Source organism: Lissotriton helveticus, chromosome 6 (assembly GCF_964261635.1).
Source record: "Lissotriton helveticus chromosome 6, aLisHel1.1, whole genome shotgun sequence".
NCBI classification, from domain to species: domain Eukaryota; kingdom Metazoa; phylum Chordata; class Amphibia; order Caudata; family Salamandridae; genus Lissotriton; species Lissotriton helveticus.
The window spans coordinates 433,953,375-433,975,815 of NC_136067.1; the positions used below are offsets into that span (position 1 = coordinate 433,953,375).

Below are 22,441 nucleotides of genomic sequence, written 5' to 3' on the forward strand. Positions count from 1 at the left end.
ATAGTCCGAGACTATGCGTGTTCCAAGAACTTCCACCACTAGCTCAAATATTTCCATACGAAGAAGGATTCCCTCCAGTATTGGACACCTTGAACAGCAACACGGAAATTCAACTGTCTCAAAGATCAATTTTCTTATTCCGCTCAGGAGAGGAGGATAGACGATGTTGAGTGTCAGCAGTCTTTCGACCTCCAATCCTGGTAACAGGAACCTTACTTCCACTGTGATGATTGGGTCAGTTCTGGTCAGGGTCACTTCCCTCACCCTCCCAGTTCTGCGTCCCGCTGAGGACATCTGTAGCGAGGTAGGTCCACTCAGGAGTAGCGTATCTTCTGCAAGGCACTCGCACCCTCCTTGATCTTCTCGGACCTTCCTGCTCTTGTCCTTGTGCACTTTCTTCTGGATCTGAGTCTTCGGATATAGGAGCAAGAGTTTCCTCTCGAGCTGGCTTCAAGCTTTGCCTCCTTTTTCTTTCAGGCCAGGTAGCCGCTCCACGCCTTGTTCTCCTATTTCTCGTCCGTTCACTCAGTTCTTGATCACTCTGGATTTGTTCTGTCTCTGAGTTGGTTTCACAACAGCTTTCTCCTTCTGTAGCAACTTCAGTTTCACTGCCGTTCTGTCTTCCTTCTTCTTCTGGATCTGTTATGCTCCCAACTTCTTCAGACACCCCCACAGCTTGACTGATCCCCTCTTGTGATTCTTCCTCCACCACTGGATTTTCATCTGTGAGAGGAGCTGTTTCTTCCAAGGGTGCTGGAACTCTTCGAGTATGGGAAGCGTGGATCCAATTTGGCAGTCCTCCGCACTTCACGGCGGTGTTCGTGATTAGGACTATCTGGAAAGGCCCCTTCCAGCGCACGTCCAAGCAGTTCTTCCGGACGTGCTTCTTCACCAGCACCCAGTCTCCTGGGCACAGGTCGTGGCACTGATTTCTTGAAGCTGGAACTTCTGCGGCCTGTACCTGAAGAGACACAGAATGAATGGCGTCAGATAACCCCTTGCAGTAATCCAGGATCAGGTCATCTGTAATGTTCAGTAATGCAGCTGTGGGGACAGTTGGAAGTCTCATTGCCCTCCCCATCAACACCTCGTGTGGAGAGAGACCTGTCCTCCTGTCGGGTGTGCTATGCATGCTCATGAGGACCAAAGGAAGAGCATCAGGCCAACTTAGGGAAGTTGATGAACACACTTTAGCAATTCGACATTTCAACGTCCCATTTATCTGGTCCACGATACCTGAAGCCTCTGGTCGATAGCTACAATGCAATTTCTGATCAATGTTCAATGCAGAGCAAAGCATCTTCACAACTTCGCTGTTAAAATGTGTCCCTCTGTCCGATTCCAGAGAGGCAGGCACCCCGAAGCGCGGTATCAACTCTCTAAGCAACAACTTTGCTACTGTGAGTGTATCGCACCTGCGTGTAGGGTACGCTTCAACCCATCTGGAAAATATGCATACTACCACCAGAACATACCTAAGGCGGTTGACCCTTGGCATTTCAATAAAATCCAATTGCATTCTGTTGAAAGGCCCCCCAGACCTCCCAATGTGACTCAGTGTAACCGGTGTTCTTTTCCCTATGTTCAACTGCTGACAAGTGACACATCGCTTACACACTGCTTCTGCTGCAATCCTAAACTTTGGGCAATACCAAGTCTGCCTGAACACCCTCAGCATGGCATCCCTTCCCAAATGCACTGGACCATGTATCTGTCGTGCCATTGGGCTTGCTAACTCCTCAGGTAACACGGCCCTTCCATCTGCTGAAATCCAAAAATCCATTTCGCTTCTCACACATCCTGCTGTTTCCCACGCCTGCTTTTCAGATTCAGGTGCATTGTCTTGCATTTGTTTCAAATCTTCCCAAGTATCGACTGTTTCTTACATCATGCTTAATTCTGTCCTTTCCTGAGCCCCACTTACTTCTACCTCCGTGAAAGAATAACCATGCTCCGCACAATAGCAGGCAACTTCATCTGCATATCGGTTTCCCTGTGACACGAAATCTGAATTTTTCGTATGAGCTACACACTTTACAACTGCTATTTCAGCAGGACCCTGTAATGCTTCTAACAACAGCCGCACAAATTCTCCATTTCTGATTGGCGAACCAGAGGAGGTCATGTAACCCCTCTGAGACCACAATTGCCCGAAATCATGAACTACACCGAACCCATATTGGCTATCAGTATAGATGGTGACTCTAATTTTCTTGCCTGCTGTACAGGCACGTGTCAATGCAATGATTTCTGCTACCTGAGCGGAGTGTACTCCTTCTAGGCAAGCGGCTTCCACAACTCCAGTAATGGTGCAAACAGCATAAGCTGCTCTCAACCGACCAGTATCGTCCCTTAAACATGAACCATCGACAAAGTAGATTTCATCGGGGTCGATCAATGGTTCATCCACAATATCTGGTCTGGGCTTCGTGCATAGTTCAGTCACATCAAGGCAATCGTGATCTTCACAGTCTTCGCTTTCTATGTCATTAGGAAGTGGCATCAGAGTAGCAGGATTCAAGACAGAGCACCTCTTAAGGGTCACGTTCTCTGCAGCAAGAATAACTTGCTCATAGCGCGTGAGCCTACTGTTGGTCAAGTGCTGGGTCTTGGTCCTGGTCATTAACAGTTCCACAGAATGAGGTACATACACCACTAACTGGTGTCCCATCACTATGCTTTCACAACGTTCAATGCTGATACCTGTTGCAGCAACGGATTTGAGACATCCGGGCAACGCTGCGGCTACTGGATCTAAGGTAGCCGAAAAGTATGCAACTGGTCTACGGGCATTCCCATGTACTTGCACTAAAACTGACAAAGCACAGCCCTCCCTTTCGCAGCAATAGAGGGAAAATGGCTTTTCATAATCCGGCATCCCCAAAGCCGGAGCACGACACAAGTCATCTCTCAGCTGTAGGAACGCCATCAAGCACTCGTTGTCCCATGGTACCGGATCACTCACCTCCTTGTACGTCAGTTTCTGTAAGGGTTTTGCTTTCAGTGAAAAGTTAGCTATCCACTGTCGGCAATAACCAACCATTCCTAGAAACATCCTGACTTCTCTCTGTGTTGTAGGCGAGTTCATCTTCATGATTGCCTCTATTCTATCCGATGACCCAAGTACTGTACTTCTGTCAGACAGTACTGCAATTTACTCGGAGATACCTTGTGTCCATTTTCAGCTAAATGGTTCAGCAAGGCAATGGTGTCTTCCTTGCAAGCTTCTTCTGTTCCTGACGCAACAAGTAGGTCGTCTATGTACTGGACCAGAACCGAATTCTGGGGCAGTACCAGACTTTCAAGATTCTTTTTCAGTAACTGATTAAAGATTGATGGGCTATCTGTGAACCCTTGTGGGATTCTACACCATGCTAAGACGCGGTTCTCCATTTTAAACGCGAAAAGGTACTGGCTCTCTTCGTCTAATGGGATTGAAAAGAAAGCCTGACAAAGATCTATCACTGTGAACCACTCAGCTTGGAATGGTATCTGAAACAATATCACTGATGGATTCGGTACCACTGGACAACATGAAACAACAATGTTATTAATTTTTCGTAGGTCCTGTACTATCCTAAACTTCCCACTAGGTTTCTGCAAACCCATAATCGGGGAGTTGCATGGACTTCCCACGATTTCTTTCAGTATTCCCTGTTTAATCATAGAGTCGATCACGGGCTTTATTCCTGCAATCGTCTCTTGGGACAGCTTGTATTGTGGCGTTCTTGGATAATCAACATTTGGTTTCACTATGATCTTCACTGGCTCTACCCCTTTGACCAATCCTATCTCTTCTCCTGTAAAATCCCATACTTCTGATGATACTGCCTCGCGTAAGTCCCAAGGAAGATCCTCCACAGTTAGAGTAGGATACAGTTCTATGCATGTTCTGGAGTTCACAATTTTGAAGGTAGCATCATCATCTGTCGTCTCTACCTCCACTCCCTGAGGCGTACAGTATATGGTACAGTTCAGTTTGCACAATAAGTCCCTTCCTAACAGACACACAGGACTTGAATCACATACTACAAACTGATGTTCATTCATGTAATTTCCGATTTTTACTGACACTGGTTCCGTCAAAGGGCTAGTCATTCTCTTGTTTGCGACTCCTACCACCTGGATTGTTTCCCCCGACATTGGTAGATCCAGAACCACTGCTGACCTCAAAGTTGATCGAGTAGCTCCAGTATCCACCAAGAATGTCGTAGGACACCCTGCCACTTCAGCCTCAACAAACGGTCCTCTTTGATCCACTTCCAGAACTGCCCCGAGGGTACAGTCCTCTTCTTTGCTTACACGTTGGCCAGTCAATGGATCAACGTAATACCCTTTTTCCTCATCTATGAAAAGAGGCATTTGTCTAAAAACCTTTCCCCCGGTCGAAATCTTTGGTGGCTGCGGAAACTGAGCTCGTGGAGCCGAAGTCCCCCCTTTGGCCACCTTGATTCTCGGCACAGGTACCCCTTGAACTGGAACCTCTGGAACCTCTTCCTCTTGCTCTAGTTCTCCATTCTCAGGGTTATAGGGACACTCGCGTCTCCAATGCCCCACCTGATGACACTGGTGGCACTTTGTCGTTCTTTTCAATGTAGCAATGTCAATTCTAGGTCCCACTTTTTCCTCACTGTCCTTATTCTGATTGCTTGATTTCCGTCTCATTGTCCCTGTACCCTGCTGCTGCTGTCCACCCTTTCCAGCTGACTGCATCTGCACTACCATCAGCTTCTCTTTTAGCTTCTTTGCTTTGGAATCTATTTCGTCACAGCAGTACCTGGCATACCTCAAAATCTCATCTAATGGTCTGTTTTGCCAACAAATCAAATGTTGCTGAATCATCAAACAGATATCAGGTCTCAACCCCAATACAAACTTTGACACAAACTGTCCTATATCCTTGGGGTCCATTACATCGAGTACACTGTATTGTTTGAATGTTTTCAGCAATCTCTCATAAAACTCGTGAACTGTCTCCTTGGGTTCCTGTCTTGTTCGGTCTATTTTTACCCAATCTATGTCTTGTGGTGGGACCTTTTCCTTCAGCCAAGTCATTACTCTTTCATATTTCAACATTACAGTTTCAGACGGTCCATTTGTGGCAGCATCCCTTTCGGGTTCTACCGTTGGCCACTCGACACTAGTCTTGCATGCTGTTCACAAATCTCCTGGCACCACAATGTCAAACAAGGTGTTTAAATCAATCCACAATACCTTCGATATTTTCACAAACCTTTCTACCTGCTTATACCACTCAACAGGATTGTCCCTTAACTTCGGAAATGAGTTGGTAAATGCAGCCAAATCTCCTCTACTCCAGGGCACATGCACATAGTTCCCATTCGATATTTCTCTCAAAGGAAATGCCTCCATCTGCATTACCCTTCCTTCCGGAGACATCACACTCGTGCTCCTCCTGACAGTACCCCTTTTGGACCACCTCTCTTCCCACTTGTCCAGATCTCTCCACACTCTTATTCCTGTTATCAACTCCCTTATGTGTGTTTTTAATCCTGTAGTTCTCTTCTCATCTAAGTCTTGATCTGAATACTGCAACCTATGGTTACTCTGTAATGTCCTCGTTCTGGACAGGTCTACCATATACTTGTCTGCCAGTCCAGACAGTTTCTCATGAATTGCTCTTGCCTTTTGGGTAATATCTTTTGCTATGAACAGTAACTCATCTTGTTCATACAGGTCAATCCTTTCTAAGGGCAATGTCCCATCTATTATCTCGTCCAGGTCAGATTTTAAGCTAGTGACATCGAGTCTTTTGGCCTTTACTGCAGCTCTCAGTATGCTAGTTCTAGGGGGTCCATTGACATCTCTCCCATCCCAGCTCCGAGTCCTACGTCTAGGCTCAGGCGAGTTATGGGGAGTCCTCCCTTGTTCCCACCTCTCCAGGTCCCATGCAGTTCCATCCTCTCTGGGTGTATGGTTAAACACTTTCCCATTTCTCATAATCCCACCAGTCCCGTCCTGCATGATTTCCCTAGATGCATGGTAAGACATTCCGTTATTCCCCCTGTCCTCGTCATTTGCCGGTGGTCCCTGATCTCTCGACCCATGGCAAGATCCTTCACTGTTCCCCATGCTCCCACGACTCCAGTGCTGTACATTCTCATTAGGTGCATGGTGAGTACATCTAAACCTCTCTCTGTATTCTTGGGTCCGCTGATCTCCCTCGCTTTGAATGAGACGAGGCGTCTCCCCACATCTTGTACTTTTCTCACGTCTCTCCTGCTCATTCCCACCGTCAGTATGACGTATAACTCCTCTACTCTCCGGCCTGTTACCATCCCACTCCTGACTACTTGCACTAGCCCCACAGTGAGACAATGTTCCGTTGCCTCGGCTTCCCCATTCTGCTTCTGTTCTTGGCCTGCTGGTTGGTGCTTCTGTGGACCCATCCCATTCTCTCAAATCGGCCCTCAGCTCCTTAAAGGATTTCGGCCGTGATCCCCTCAGGTCCATCGGTCCTCTCTGACCCCCCTGTTCTGCTGCGGGACCCACTGCTGGATCAAATGGGGTGCTCCACGTCACTGGTCCTGGCAATTGCCTCCAGGCATTTGTCGTGTTATTTCTCCTTTCCATTTCTGCTCTCTCTCTATCTAACCTCATCTGTTCTTCCTCTCTGTCTCTCTCGGGGTTGTAAATCGATACTATAGGACCTATGGTAACGGGTACTTGTAGAGCGTCTGGCAACCCATAGGACTCAACCCTCTCTGTTTCCGGTACCTTCTGCACCACAAACCTTCCGACTACTCTCGGTACTGTACTAGGCTGAGGTGTTCCTCACCTTTGGCCGGTGTCCACTCCGATATAGGGAGTGGTACATATCCCTCTATGGCAGGCCCATCATCCCTTGCGAGTCCCCTATCCTCTATTCTCCCAACGTTCGGAGGCGGTCTATCTATTAACAACCTATTTATCAAGTTGTCCTCCGACTCGCTCTCCTCATCCTCTTCCATGAGCCTCTGTTCTCTTGTCACCTCTCTCACTGGGTATAACTTGTCCACCTCAATAGCCTGTACCCTCCATCTCTTGGCGTCCGCATCCCATTTGGCATCTCGCACTGCCCTTACTGATCGCTTCAACCTTTCTTGGCGCCTGTTCAAATTTCTGTTGTGTGCCGCCCTAAGCCTCGCATTAAGGGCCTCAAACTGGGTTGGTCTAGGTGGAGGATTCAATGAGGACATAATTGATTTCAGCCGATGTAACGCCTCTAACTTGAACGTTCCATACTTAGGAAACGTCAGTTCTTCATTCCCTTCCGAAATCTTATTCCATTCACTAATCCATAGTATCGTATGCAAGCCAACATTCGCTGCCATATAGTAAGCTGGTGTACCCTCTGGCGGTGCCTCTTCCCCGTAATAAGAGTTCCTTCTTTTTCTCTTAAAAATCTCTCTCAAACATTTAAAACACTTCATGTTCAAAACCTACAATATTTCTATTTTCTCCGCGTTTGTTTACTTCCCGATGACAATCCACCAATCTCAGCTCGGTTCTCGCTAACTGGCCTATCAGAACGCAACTTCTCACTGACGTCACCCCAGCCGCCCAATCTCTGCGCGGCTCTTGCCGACGTCACACCAACCGTCCTATCACGTCGCGGCTCCTCACTAACCGCCCTATCTCAGCGCGACTCTCGCTGACGTCACTCGTCCCCCTTCGCAGCGGTACCCCTCCTTTCTCAGCTCGTCTCCGCGTTTATGCATGCGTCCCATTCATACTCCGAAAAATGATTACTTCCGTCCAAGCGATCACTTTTCTTTGACTGTACGCCCACAGTCAATCTGTAACTGTCACCTTAACTGGCGAAATGTCTTTCCGTTTACGTCCAGACAATCACCTTCTCTGATAGGTTACTTACACACAGTAACTTTCGACCAGCGTCCGTTACTCACACACTCACTCTTACACTCCCCCTATCTCGGTCCTGCGGCGGTCAATGGTACCTCATGACTCCCTTACTCTGGTCGACAATTACTCTGGATGTTCGATACACCCGAACCACTTAAGCTCTCCCCCGAACTTAAGATTTTACCAGGTTGCGCGCGCTCACAACCTTCTCACAATCACGCTACAGGCATTCAACTCCGCAAGACATTACAATACAAATGCAACACAAAACACCGCAATCTGTCCACGCATGACCCTTGTTATACTCACTCTCGTCCGATACTGCTGCTTTTCTCTCTCCGTCAGCGCCTTCTTCGGCAGGCCACCTCTCGAACTCTAGGGACCTTGGGGTAAACTAACCTAGTCTAGATTACCTTCCTCAAGAATATAACCATCCTAATCTGCTACCAACTGTTAACGCGGGATTTCTGGTCTATTGTTATCCTACCAGATCCCAGCTCAGGTCGACTGAATCGTTGGTACCTGTCATTGAGTAAAAGGCAATCCACTACTAGGTTAATCAAGAAAGAACTTACACCACTCTAAAGAACCACTTACCACTGGAAAAGGTTAAAAAGTTTATTGTAAAGCCAAAAGTATCTGGAGATACAAACATCTCAGAATAAGATTCAAAAGATATACAGGTATCAATATAAAAAGGTACTCTCTGAATGCTCTTAATCGGCAAAAGGAAATTATCAAAAATATCTCAAATACCATGAGAGTTGCAAGAATCGCTGTGAGTTGCAACTTGAGAGTCATTTACAGAAAAGAAAAAATACAGGTTAGTCTGTCCCTACACTAGACTAAGTGACATCCCTACTTAACAAGATCTTTACCTAAAAAGGTGTCAGCAGTGGTGACTTCCAAAGAAGATCACACACTTCCCTTAGTCTTTGTCTCAAAGTCGAAGTCTTTCAGTTCTCCATCTGCCTACCCATCCGCTCTCTTAGGCTCCTCAGAGCATCTGCTCTAACTCCACCCCGGGGTGCTATCCCTAATACAAAATCACATTTCCAATAGGAACGCCCCTGGAGACGCCCCTCACGTGGTGTAGTTTCTGGCGGCAAACTTCATGCTGGTGCTCCTCGGGACTCTTCATTAAAGTTGACCTTGCTTCCCAGGCTTCTCTCCGACCAAGCGGTACCCCCTAAAATTCCTGAAGACTCCTACAGGCCTGTGCCTGGCGCCTCTGAACAAAAGCCTATTCATTATTTCTGATTTAAGTTCCCCTTCCACCTGCAAAGAGACACTCTCTCTGGAGGCCCCAAATTCCAGCCTCTACCATATCTAGAAGTCATAAAACATCTTGAACAGACCTATCGTTCGTGCTCTGTGCGACCAAGGCAGAATTAAATAATGAGTTGGCTGTTAAAGCCGCCGAAACTGTCCAAGCTTATCGAAACAAATCATACGAGGTAGGCGAAAATGTCGGGAAACACCTAGCTTTAAAAACACGACAGACTCAATCCTATAATACAATACAAAGTATTGAACATTGTGGGCATAATTACACCACCCAGAAAGAAATCGCTAATTGCTTCAAGGAATATTACCAAAAGCTATATCAGAATGAAGATGAACACACGGCCTATGAGATTAATGAGTTTCTAGTCAACTGGCATAGCGAAACTAATATGTTACAACCCGCTGACGATAACGTAAGGAATGAATTAGAGAAAGAGATCACTAGAACAGAGGTGGAGTTGGCAATAGCAGAACTAGCCGCAGGGAAGGCTGCTGGGCCCGATAGGATACCCCTAGACCTATATAAGATACTAGGTAATATAATAATCCCATTCCTTCATGACTTATTCTTAGGTATCCAATGGCATGGAAAATCCCCAGAGTCATGGAAACAAACAAACATATCAGTCTTCAGGAAAAAGGATAAACCCCCTGAGTTAACAACGTCATACAGACCAATCTCTCTGATCAATTCAGATTCTAAAACCTACGCGAAGATTTTAGCCAACCGACTTAGTAAGCACATAGAACAACTAGTGTCTCCTTGGCAACATGGGTTCATACCAGGCAAAAGCACCACCGATCACATACGCCGAGTACTAACACTGTTTGACATAATGAAGATAGAGAATGGTCAAATGTCCCTGGTCCTATTAGACGCCGAAAAGGCATTTGACCGGGTCTCCTGGCAGTATTTATGGGAGCTTTTAGCCCTTAACAACATAGGCCCAGGGTTTATAAAATCAGTAAAAGCCCTATACTCAGAACCTAAAGCTAAAATCCTGACCGGAGGCTGCGAGTCCGAAAGTATAACTATCCAGAGAGGGACAAGACAAGGGTGTCCGTGTTCTCCACTCTTATTTTCATTATACATCAACCCATTAATTATCAAACTTCTAACATCACCAGCAATAATTCCAGTAAAAACAAGTATATATAATACCAAAATACTCGCCTATGCTGATGACATAGCGATTCTAACCACCAACCCTATCGAGGCTATAGATGAAATAGAAGCAGTCACTCGAACATTCGGTCTGTATTCAGGCTACTCATTAAATCGAGATAAAACGATGGTAGTCTGTACTGATAACACCCCATACACAGGCCAATATAAAGTAGCAAATGCGAAGTACTTAGGGGTCACCATCTCACCTAATACTAATGACATCATTACTCTAAATTATGACCCCCTAGTGGCTAAAATTAAAAAAGATCTCCTTAGAGTAAACAACCTTCATCTATCCATAATCGGTAGAACCAACTATATCAAAATGACAATCTTTCCAAAACTGTTATATCTATTTCGAGCAATCCCTTTTTTAATCGATAATATCTATATGAAGAAGATAGATCAAGCAATAACATCATTTATTTGGAACTATGGGAAGACAAGAAGGGCAATAACCAAATTGGTGTTGCCAACAGCCCGTGGCGGATTAGCAGTGCCAAATCTAACTTATTACATGTGGGCTGCCATCTTACAACAGATGGCCTTTTTAATCACATCTAAAAAATCAGTCCATAACAGATCTTTGCATAATATCCCTTCTATCTACGAACTCACATTGGGAAATACAGCACGAGGATTACTGTTAAGGCAAATCGAGCCGTCATATTATAAAAAGATTAAATTTAAGATAGTCACAGACGCATATAAAATCTGGACCAGAGCTACAAAAATACTCTCAATACCCAAACATACCAATTATACACCCTTATGGCATAGCTTCATAGTCCCTCAGTATCTCAATGATAACATTACTAAGCGATGGGAAAAATTAGGTATTGTCACTATTGGTGATTTTCTAAACTCAGATGGTAGTACAACATTTGACGAATTGCGTCTTAAATATCAGATTCGCCCCGCAGACTACCTTAAATTTATTCAAATTTATACATCATTAAGACAATATATTACAAATACCGAGCTACAGTCGCCATCGCTACTAAATTTGATGCAAAAATTTTCAGTTAGAATTAGCGATATATATGGGATCCTTATAAATAACCATCCGGACGATCTCGATAGAATAGAAGATAGCTGGGCTAACAAATTAAACAATCCTAACGTGGACATAGATATGGTGCTACAATTATCCTCTAAGGTCATTCTGGCCAGTAATCTAAAAGCCCAAATCTATAAAACGGTATGCAATTTATATTACACACCATTTAAATTATTCTCATGGGGTAAGGCTAGCCACGATAAATGCCCTAGATGCGCGCTTGGCCCCGCAAATTTAATACACATGTTCTACGACTGTCCGAAACTTAAACAACTAAAAGAAAGTATAGGTAAATACTGGACCGAGATTTTTGGTCGGGAGATTCAAACTTCACCAACCCTGTTTATACTAGGCTTTGATAGCTCCCTGGAATTTAACAACTCAGAAATCTATACGATCTTTCTATCTACCGCTATATATAGAATTATCTTAGCAGCCCGTTGGAAGGATACAGAGGCCCCCACATTTCAGGGATGGATAAATAGACTCCTGGCTATATACAAACAAGAAATGGCGATATACAAAACCAGAGGGAAAAAATCAAGAGCTAAAGGGGACTTGATCTGGGCCTCCGTAGCTAACTGGTATGAACAACAAAGGGTCTGACTACAAAGCTATTTAAACTAGCCAGAAATATCTTTCACCTCTATTAAGAGGCGTAGGGTTGGAAAATGAGGTTATATATCAGATGTGTATTGCTATTCTGTTTTAGGTTTACCTTTTATGTATTTGTCACATATCTACAACATCCAAATTGTAATGTTCATTCACAATTGTTTTTGTATTTAACGTTTTACGTTCAGCCTTGTCTCTCCTTCTCATTGTTGTATATCTAAAGAATGCTCAATAAAAAATTAAAAAAAAAAAAAAAAAAAAAAGAATCCAAGTCACTAAAAGTGTAGCAGCATCTTTCGTTTCTTGTGAAATGCCATGTGGCCTACACATTTTCATGGTTTGCAGAATTACATTTCGTTTCACTTAGCCATCTAACGTGTGACTCCAACATCATTTTAACATTTCTACAACCTCTACATTAGTTTTTCACACTTATATATGCATCTCTATTTTAATTAAACACTCATATATATTTTCTCTATATAAGTTGACACTCTTTTATATTCCACACTAAACTAATACTACGTGCTTGTAAATATGGTGCACTTCTACATTTTCAGATTTGTGCTCTCTCAAGTATATCCATTCGTAGCCCTTCCCTATGTATATAGAGATAACTCTAATCACTAGTATATGCAGTAGACCTTTGTACCATCTACCGCTCCTATGTGACTCTTAGAGTATATCCATTCGTAGCCCTTCCCTATGTATATAGAGATAACTCTAATCACTAGTATATGCAGTAGACCGTTGTGCTCTCTTCCATTTCTATGTGACTCTTAGAGCATATCCACTCGTATCCCTTCCCTATGTATATAGAGATAACTCTAATCACAAGTATATGCAGTAGACCTTTATACTATCTACCATTCATATGTGACTTTTAGAGTATATCCACTTGTATTTCCTCCTTGTGTGACTTTACATCTTGTACATTTGCAATTTTTTTCCGTGTGTATCCTCTTTGTAACGCATGTAATCCTAAGTCCTTATGTTTTTCAACTGGTGCTTTTGTAAAGCGCTCTGACACCTTCGGGTAAAGTTCATGCTATAGAAAATCGCATAAATAAAATAAATAAAAGGTGTTCTGACGAGAAAGGAGAACTTGTAACAGGCACACACACAACACTACATGAATAAAAACACCTTACTTAACGACTACAAATCAGTAACTTTTAAGTAAAGCTCATGCAACACAAGTAAGTGTGTCTCCGACCCATTTGGATGCTGCTTTGGGCAATGTTCGTCCTGCTGCCTATCCAGCTTCACACAGCGCCTGAGGCGTGGCTGCTGCGGGTGCTTATATAACAAGCTACCGGCGCGTGTCCTCATTTCGCTTCGGCCATGCAGGGACCCTAGGAATCACTCATCTTATCAGTGCGAGGGAACTCGCCGTCTCGGCGCCCAAATTCATTTTTTTTTCTCGCCGTGTTTGTTGGTGTGTGTTTGTTGTTATCAGACTGTGAATTATGTCCGCCCTCCAGCGCGCGGAACATCCGAGGCCGGGCCCAATGGACTGCGCGAACGAGGCTGACGTCACAGCAGCCCTCCCTCGCCCCCTCCTCCGACGCCCGGCGACGCAGACTGCGGCTGCACGCTGAGGGGAGCCGCCATTAGAGCAGCTCTATTGATTTCTGATTCACACTGCAGCACCGGGGCGAAGGAACAGGGAGGGGGAGCGGCCCCGCAGCGGGAAGGAGCCAAAGGAAATCAGCCTTCCTTTGTCTGTGAACCCGAAGCAGATCTTGCTCCCGAGAAGATAAAAATAGAGACGGGACAATGTGGAGGGGACAAGGCTGATGATTGCGCGCCTGATGAAAACAAGGACACTCCTTGAAGGGAATAAAAACATCTTTAACGTTTATATTGTAATGCTTCTCGTGTTGTTAGATTCCTATTTAAAAGTAAACGCCAATTGGATGCACTGAGAAGCATATTGGAGAATTGTGTTGCGCAGTGTGTTTTTTTTTCTCATTTGTACTTGCGAAGAATTGTTGAGAATACGTGTTTAAAAATCGGAACACCGACTGTATTTTTGCCATTTGTATGTCTGATGTGAATGTAGAATCACATTATACCACTGTCTATAGCTATTAAAATCGGGTGCAATGATAGAACAACGTTTTGATAAGAGGGGCCACTGCACATTTCGACGATGAGTTTTTAAAAATATGACAAAAAACTGTGTGGACCCAGGCGTGTTGTCTCCAAGACGTGCTACACTGTAGCAGCAAGCCAATCCCCTATGTAGATATATTTCCATTGTTTGATTCCTCATTGCCTCCTTTAAATCCAGTAAACACAAATACAACACTGCGATTACTTTTGTTATTGATGTATGCATTGGCTGGCTGCATTGTGTATAGCACCTGTGAGTGCACACTGTGAAACAAAGCACTTTGAAATCCATATGCACTTTGCGTTCCATGCACGCAGGCGTGCCCTTACAGTGAAGGGCAGCAGCCAGGCATTGTTTGCAGATGCTGTCTGGAGCCGAGCAGCCCTGCCAGACAGGCAGCCAGGCTCAGCGCCTGGTCCTCCCAGACATGTGCCTTGCCATTTTCATTTTAATCAGTCTGCTCAGGACGGCTGCTGATTCATTTTGCGGGACGGACCCCTGGGAACCAAGGTGGGAGCCTGAGGCGAGCAGCTATTGCATCAATGCAGCATTCCACATCACAGGAGGCGGGGGAGGAAGGGAAAGGTGGAAATGGCTTAGAGGGGAGGAGGGAGAAAGAGAGCGAGACAGCGGAGCAGACAGATAGAGAGGGCGAGGGAACGAAGGAGGGGGAAAGGATGCTAGCACAAGGGGAGAGAGGAGGCACACCGCCTCTTTGCAATTCGGTGATGCACATTATATAGGTAAAGCTGAACTCAGAGATAAAACACATTCCACGCCATCAGACCAAAAATGGCGTATAAAACATTACTTCAACTTTATTTGTGTGTGTACATCTAGATATATATCTACGCCACATATTTTGATTATACGTGATCTATATCAATATTTGTTAATGTCCATATCAATTTGACACTAAATATATTTTTATTTGAAATATACAAACATTTATAAATGTTCAGTCGTGGTGGGCGTCTCATATATATATATATATATATATATATATATATATATATATATATATATATATATATATATATATATATATATATATATATATATATATATATATATATATATATTACCGCACCCACCTATACATAGATTGTATTATATGCCTTTACACATACGCCCTCGTCTATAAATAAATGTAAAGGCATTCAGCACACTTGTATGGCACACACGGGCACGCACCCCTCTCTGATTTCCACTCTCTGCTGTTGAGCATGGGGATGGGGCGATGAAGACACCGGGGTGATGCTCACTCTGAAGGAAGCATATTCCTGTACTTATCCAATAACTGCTTGGGGTGGGATACCTGATTTACCCCGGGACCTTGATTCGTGGGACTGACAAGCTTATTATTCAGTGAGCTTATTATTGATATTATTCTGCTCTTGGTTTCCATGGCCACCTTGTGAGAGACATTCAATTTTCTCTCTTCCATCATCATTATCTATGAGGCCATCTGTTGTGGAAAATGAATTCAGCCTCATTTGCATAACTGATAAGCTATTTTTTTTTATCTATTTAACAGAAGGTCATATGCCGGGGATTTAGAGCTGGTGGAAAAAATGTGTAAAAAAATCCCTGCGAGAGAGGCTGAGTGGGAGTGCGTGCATTAGAGGATGTGTGTGGAAGTAAAAGCGATCCCCCAGGCCTGCTAGCCTATCGTGCTGCATTTGTCATCCCTGCCAGGGCGACATCCCCCCTCCCCCTCGCCCCAAGCTTCTGCAAACGGAAGAGAGTGGGGAAGCTTCTCCCTGCAGCCTGCTGGAAGCCCCTTGGTTTTTTATTCACTAGTGGTGGGTGTTTTTCCTTTTTTCCTGCATCATCCGGGAATGTGAGTTATCTTTTCAATGGACGGTGAGGCAGCCGAGCCCCAGTTCCTGGCTGTCGGTGGCACGCGTGTTACTTGTGTTCTGTAAAAGTTGCCGCGAGGAGCTCCGCTGAGGCAGTGCATGCAGAGCAGCTGTGAACTTGAACTTGGCAGTGATTAACTTTTCCTTCGCCTTGACGCCGGTGGATGCAGCGTTTCCTCGCTCCTAGGTAGGTGTCTGGCTTTTGTGCAGTTGGTAGAGCTTCTCTGCAGCAGTTTTCTTTCGTTTCCTGTGTTTCTGTTGGCTCCTCTGAAGTTGGAATGTCATTGGAGTTGGGTGTTTTTCACTTTCTTCTCGGCTGGACGGTGTTTTAATGCGGGGAAGGAATTGCGTGTTGCTTATTTTCATTCATTTTTATTTGTATAGCCCCATACTCTTTTCATGTTTGGTATGGTTTAAACATGCTCTCGTCGCAGGCAGCTGTTACTTCTTGTTTATCTCAAACATAAACTTTCGCACAGAAGTGTCGGTAAAGTGAAATAGTTGCTCTAATAGATGTAGCCGTTTGGATGGCATCGCGGCGCTAGGCGCAGGTAAATTCAAATCAAACCAAGTAATGAACCCACTCGAAAAACATTTAGGGTACTTTGTATTTAAATGATGTATCGATAGGATTTCTTTCAGATAACTGTAAGGTGCAACACAGCATTTTAAAGATGTTTACATAATCATAACTGCATGTATTACGAACAGAAAATGCTGTGTGTTGAAATTCAAGTTACGCTAACAAAGGTGTGCAATATGCTTTAACAAGTACCGCGCTACATGAAAAGCTAACACAGCATGTGAAAAGAACTTTACTTTTCAGGAGCACGTGAACAATAACAAAGTGCTGATATCGAATTAGACATGCCTATTGTTTGTCAAGAGAGTGGAAGTGAGAACTTGTTGTGAACACTGTTTTTAAGTTGTGGTGTTGTGTCTCACTGAGCAGCGCCACACATCACGCATTTGGCATGTGTCCGTTTCACAAAATATCAGCACATTTAGGGATTGTTCCTCAGAGCTCAGCACGCGTGGCCGGTGCGATAAAAACTTCACTTGTTCATGCACACTAATTGCCTGCCAGCGCCGAGTTATTTGCAGACAGACTGTACACCGCAGCCGGGTGCTTCATGCCAAAGTGTGTTCTGCAGAGTTTAACATGCTCCTTCTCGCGTGGTAGCATGTACAGAAGGTGCTTCTTGTGTATGTAGTCATGTATTAACATTAATAATAAATCGTATTTCGGAGACTCCAGCATGCCTGGCACACAGGTGATTTGCAAGACACGTTTTATTGCTCTCCCAGACACAAACGCATGCAGACAGACATGCTGTTGCTGCAGAGGTCGGTGAAATCTCTATAAAATTATCGAAATTAAATATAATTCGCTGTTCCTTTGGTTTATCAACTCCTTTACACTTTTGAGTTGCGAAAGAAAGGAACTTACATTAAAAAAAGTTCAGAGTGCCTACTTTCTGAGAGGTGTGAGGGCTCCAACAAATCACTTGAAGTAGAAGCTGGTTTTCTGTTTGATCGTGTTTTTTCAAGTCGTTTTTGCTGCAAAGAGTCGAGCACAAAACTTTGACAAGATAAGGCATCCACTGAGCGGGGGCTTCTTGCTCCCTCTCCCTCTCCCTCTCGCAAATCTGTAATTGCCGGGCTCGGATGCCTGCTTTCCGTTGCTGACATTTGACTGCTGTTAATTCGCTGATTAATCTCATTAAAGTGATTATGCTCGTATTCGGGGCTGGCTGTCATTGTTCTGCAGACAGCTCTCGGCAGCCGCCGCTGGAGAGCGGGGCTGGGTCTGAGGCTGGCCAGTGCTGTGAGCTTGGTTGTAGCTGTCGGCGTTCAGCACCGGGAGCTGTCCAGTGCTGAAAGAACGGCGTCCAGCCCAGCCTCGCTGCACGCCGCTTCACTGCTACTGGGATACACCAACTGACCTTCATCTCAGAAGAGTCTATTTGCTGGAGTGCTCCACTGAAACGGGAACCCGTTTCTCCCGAAGTTGCATGTTGCTGTGTTGCTTTTTTGATTGTTGAAAATAAAGGATTTTAAATCTCACCCTTCCCTCCCGCATCTAAGATCCTACCCCTGTTAATTGGGTCGCTGCAGAGTGCGCATACACTGTAGAGCACGCCAAAGCATGACTATAAACTATATTGTCATTAAATGTATTAAACAATTGTATAATTAGGACTCACACGTCCAAAAAATGATGTGCGAAACTCGATAGGTAGTTTGAAATAGATGCACCATGCAGCAAATGACATTTTGTCTTCAGACACCAACAATCTTTCTGTATGTTAGATACCATGCAGGGTGTGGGTTGAACCTGCCTGGTCTCTGATGCAGCGTGTGTATGCCTGAAGTGTCTGGAGCTGAACTTGACTGCCTTCTTCAGTGCAGTGCGGCGATACAGAATTTGGAGGCGAGCCAGGCTATTGGGCACATACAATGCCCCTTTGTTCTTTAATATGAGCGATGTTGGCACCTTCTGTGCCATGCCAGGGCCATATCTCATCACTGCCTCTGCATCACCAATTAGCTGCAGCCAGACACTGGAGCGGATTGCCCCCATTGTTCTTGTTTTTGGTGGTAAAGCACACGGAGAACTAGTAGCCAGGCTTCTAAATCGCCCCCCCACCGCTTTTTGTGGAATCTGAGGTTTGTGCCACACGTTAATCTAGAGTGGAAAGACGCTAGTTTACAAAGTGCACACGAACAAACCGCACCTGGTTTACACGGTCCCTTTTTTCAGAAGCATTGTTTTCCTTAGCAACAGTCAGCATTATATTAGACAAAAGCCAGTCTTGATAGGTATAACACATGAGGACACATCATATTCGTTACTGATATTGCATTGTCGATAATTGAGTATGTGGACTGCTGTAATTACTTCCTCATAGAGCTGTCCAAGATAATCTACATTCTCCTCACCCCACCTTAGCCAATAGTCCAAGACACACACAGTCCTTCACACAAGCACACTGAGACACACAGTGCATTCCTCAGACACACATTCACATTCTATCAGACACTCACACACAAAGTTCTTCACTCATAGCACACGTCCACGCACACACATGCACACTTCGTACCACACGACATTTCTCTTTCCCGCCCCCTCAAACAGACATGCACATTCCAAATCACAAATACAAACACACCCTCAGGTGATCCCACATAGCCATATACAGACATCCGTGCAATCTGTCATACACTCACAGTCCCTCACAGATACATATTTACAAATTCACTCAGGCCCTCATAGAAATGCAGACACACGTGTAGGCGCCGTAGACACCACCCATCTACTCAGCCACCCTCCTACACACAGACACGCACACATACACACACACACAATACAACCACACAAATACTCTCTCTCTCTCTCTCTCTCTTTTACACACGCACACACTGGCAGGCAGAGCCGCACAGACACGGCACATCCCCAGACTCCCTGCCGTCTCGCTGTCTGTTTTTTTCTGTCTGCTTTCTCCTCCTACTTCGCTCCATCTATCACCGCCGCCCCCTCCCCTTCCCTCCTCTGCTCCCCCTTCCTCCCTCCCACCACGCTCTCCACGCTGTTTCTTTCTTTTAAAAATATCCAGTCTTCTCCAGTCTAGCTGTGCCTGTCCCCTTCTCCCCTCACTCCATGTAACACCTGCAGTGCCGGGAAATTTGCAAAATCTGAATATTTTCCTTACTTAAGGGTTGCATCTATTGCGACACGTTAACTTAGAATTACAAGCATCGAATGATCCCATATATGTGTTTTCTATCTTAAATAAAAGTTGAAAGATATCAGGATAGCAAGGAATTAGGATGAAAAAATGGGAACGCGATATCCGTCGGTTATCATATAAAACGCCCCGTTCTTTTTAATGGCGCATTGGGATGACACGTATTAATTTCTTTAAATAAGTCTCCCCATCGACAACGTCCATTTGGCTCCACGCAGCTCTGCTCTGTGTCCGCGCGACGTTCAAGCCTGCGATTTTGACAGAGATACCTCACAAAGCGGACCCTGCCTCTGCAGAGCGCTGCCCCCTCAGACTGCAGAGCGGCACCTCGCAAGGCTTTCTGGGATTGGAGGCGCCACATCTGTAGCAGCCATTTAGTGCCAGGTCTCTCCAGGACAAGGCTGTGCTGCCTGCAGAGTAGCCGGCTGCCGGGGAGGGGAGCGGGGGTATGGATGAACGGGTGCTCTCATGTCTGTTCTTTATATGTCGTGATAGTGGGCAGTAGACCTGACAGCCACTCAATCACCAAAAGGCTACCTTGCCAGATTGACCACCGGCTGCAGACGCTGCATGAATAACCATTAAGTGCAGAGGCACTTTACTTTATGCTTCGAGCAGAACTTGAGCTTGGAAATAAGGCCACGGCAGACATAAGTGCACAGGTGATTGATTGTGAACATGCCTTTTATAACAGGTGCAGACTACCCTTTCCTGCATCCCATTAGAAACAAATGCGCCCAGAGGTTGCAGGTGTTGCCATTGCCAGTTGAGCAGACAGTGCCATACTCATGAGACGGCAAAGCAAGAAGCAGCCTGCAGGCCCCAGGGCAACCAATTCACACTGGGGGGAACAGAAGTGACTGCACGTCACTTCCTTTTCTTTTATATGACATTGTGCTAAGTCAACCAGACCAACTACGACTAAAACCCACATATCACCTCAGGTTGTCAAACCTAAATCCAGGGCTAAAAACAGTGTGTCCCGGGGACATGCAGCAGTGTGATGATCTTTGCCATCTGACGATGTCACGAGCTTCGAAGCTTGCTCCCACGCTTTGTATCCTCCACCGGCACGCACCTGCTGAAGATGGGAGAAGCAGACACTACATTAAGGAAATTGGCATCTTAGTGGGCCGATTACTTTCTGTTCCTGCCAGTGCCTTGCTCACTTGTATGACTATGGATAGCAACGACAGTGCTGGCAGCTACCCAAGAGGTTGCAGCTGCCACTCCCTCTTGACCCCTACTGCCATCTATGCAGGACCCTGGGTTACATAAGAAGATGCTGTGTGCATGCATGGACTGTGAGAGTCGCACCTTCGCGCTCCGTAAACACACACCGCTCTTCCGCCCTCCCCCGTCTCGCCCAAGCCGTCTCAGTCCAGTGACGTCACAGCTTCAAGCCCGAGTGAGAGGACAGAGTGGGCGAGAAAGCAGTCGCCTTTCTTCTGGGCATGTGCAACACTTCCCACATTGCAGTGCGTGGGATGTTATCCCTTCATAACAAGAAAGACACTGACAGCCCGAGGCTGCACAGAGAAAGGCGAATCGAATATTTATGAACAGTTAGCATATGCAGAGGGAATACCGCCCAACAATTGAATCACACGTCGGCTTAAAGGACCCTGCAATTGATCGATATTTCATGCAGCGTGCCAGTTGTATTTTTATTATTTGTCACCTGGACCTCCGGAAAAACATCTTCGATGTTCACGTATTTATCAAGATATTGCCAGTATGTGGCCTGATGATCACTGTTGAGTTCAGCGTTTGTTACTTCATCCAGGCGCGCACATGTCGAGTCTTAAATTAAGATGAGAAGGAGCGGAATACTCCTTGGGACCAGTGGCGTAACGAAACGTAAGCCCCCTCCCCCTAAAAAGTACATGAAGTCCCACCCTCACCCAATCAGGGGCTCTCCGACCAGGATCCCGCCGCCCATGCACAGTGCTGGAGCCGCACCCCTCTCCCAACCCACCCCCGCTGCCCACAGCTGCTGGGGGCTAATGTTACGCCACTGTTTGGGACGTAAGTTATCATGACACATATTCCTGGAGACCGAGATCAAAAGACATCCAAGAAGAGTGAAGTGGACAGAGTTTGACATATTACACGGATTCAGCACAACAATGTGGACAAAAACACAACATACACCTCGGTTTCCATCACATTAGACTACTCATTGAGCTGGTGTCCTGCACAATTTTTTTAAAACGTTGTTTTATAGATTTTTTGCTAGTATCATCAAGCTGCAAATAGCGTACATGTACAAGGATCCTACAAAGGAGCAAGTGACAATTGCAATGCATGCTGGCACATCTCACAATCCCTAGACTTTAGACCCCCATATCTTGGCCAGACTGGGAACAGGGAACCGAAAGCAGCCCTGGCAATTTTTTTTGTCCGACCAGCCCCTGTACACGTAGTGAGCGAGAGAGGCTGACCATTACATGGGGAGGTTTGTGGCAGTGTTTCCCGCCAAGAAAATTTGGGAAGAAATTGCAAAAATGGTGCAGTCTACAACACATTTTTCATTATATATTCAATTATATTAGCTTTTTAAGCATAGTAAATGATGACATTACAGTGCACCAGGATACCCATTCATGCACACAAGACATTGTTATGGAGGACACAAAAAAATAAGATGTCAAGCATAAACTGTTTTGACTCCTGCAGGTAACACGGTGGGGCAAGTCGACAGACAACGGAATA

General features: G+C 45.3%; 1 protein-coding gene and 1 pseudogene across 1 annotated transcript in view; one reads left to right on the forward strand and one right to left on the reverse strand.

The window, feature by feature from the left end:
- The window catches only part of LOC144762337 (uncharacterized), a 97,974-nt pseudogene that overhangs the window by 6,466 nt on the left and 69,067 nt on the right, over positions 1-22,441 (reverse strand).
- Positions 16,046-22,441, forward strand: part of MYT1L (myelin transcription factor 1 like) — a 1,346,830-nt gene continuing 1,340,434 nt past the window's right edge. Inside the window, exon 1 of the mRNA XM_078647878.1 lies at positions 16,046-16,164. The gene's annotated coding sequence lies outside the window, so the exon portion shown is untranslated. The remainder of the gene's footprint in view (positions 16,165-22,441) is intronic.